Source organism: Penaeus monodon, chromosome 15, assembly GCF_015228065.2.
Source record: "Penaeus monodon isolate SGIC_2016 chromosome 15, NSTDA_Pmon_1, whole genome shotgun sequence".
NCBI lineage: Eukaryota > Metazoa > Arthropoda > Malacostraca > Decapoda > Penaeidae > Penaeus > Penaeus monodon.
In genome coordinates, this window is record NC_051400.1 from 28104844 (window position 1) to 28106034 (window position 1191).

At 33.6% G+C, this 1191-nt stretch overlaps 1 protein-coding gene across 2 annotated transcripts in view; it reads right to left on the reverse strand.

The window, feature by feature from the left end:
• The window catches only part of LOC119581895 (serine/threonine-protein kinase PLK1-like), a 62121-nt gene that overhangs the window by 60567 nt on the left and 363 nt on the right, over window positions 1-1191 (reverse strand). The window lies entirely within an intron of this gene.

Sequence of the window (1191 nt, forward strand, 5' to 3'; positions counted from 1 at the left end):
TCCTCAAGGTATTTTGAAAGTTGGTTTGTTTATTTAAATACTACTGTCATTATTATTAATAATACTTATAGTATAAGCAATAACTACTCCCTCTGAAAAATCAATGGATAGTTTATAAAAGATAACGTTAGACGATCCTTGTAACAGGCTTCTTGGAGATTAAGAACTTGTGGAGCCATATGTAATGAGCATTAATAACATAAAACCATATTGTGCATGGCTTTACCCTAAAAGAACATAACCTACAATCTGAAGTTCAACACAATGGCACTTCATTGTCAAGTGATCACCATAGCCTCCATACTTCACACTTTCACGGAGCAATAAACCTTCCAAGGAGTCCCAATGCTTGAGACCAGTTTTGAATATACAGGTTTCTCAGCATCAACCCTCTATCAAACATACGATTTGGATAGCTGGGAAAACGCATACAAGATCATCTCTCATCACCCCAGGAATAGCTGAAAACTTGGGCAATCAGGAAATGTTAAATATATTTCAAACATGTATATTTACATATCCACCACTAAAACGTCTAAACATAATACTGTTATAATTAATATCAACCATAAAGCGAGACGTCTATCAGGAAACTTTTGAATAAATATGTTGTTCTCCCTGTCTCCATGTATTCCAATTTTGACAGTTTGTGAATGTCAATTATACACATCAGTAACTTCATTTCTTCACTGGTAAGGTCTGCATGATCAAAAAATAAACAAACATGAGAAAATAATGCACTGGTTTTGTATTTTTTAAATTCCGTACTCAACATATCCTGTAAACACACTACAACTAAATAGTTTTACCGGTAATGGTAGTCGTGTTATTTAAAAGGTCCTTCTTCAGACCCATTCTTTCTGCGAAAAACATGGAGCAAATAGAAAACAGAGAATTTAGATATTATAACAAGTCTAAACACCTTTCTTTTAACTGTAAATATTTGTCGTCGATAAATGCTTTTAAGAGGGAACTGCTGTATAAAACTTAACGGGATTTATATTCATCATTACCATCTTACCTTTCTAATTATCAGCTAATACGAGGAATATCTGTAAATTACATTATACATCGATGACGAAAATAAGGGATCACCAGAAATAAGAAAACTGAAACATGCGTCAGGCTTTACTTTTACGTTCTTTGCCTGTTACTTCACTTACTTTTATTGCTTTCGATCACCTCCAGGGA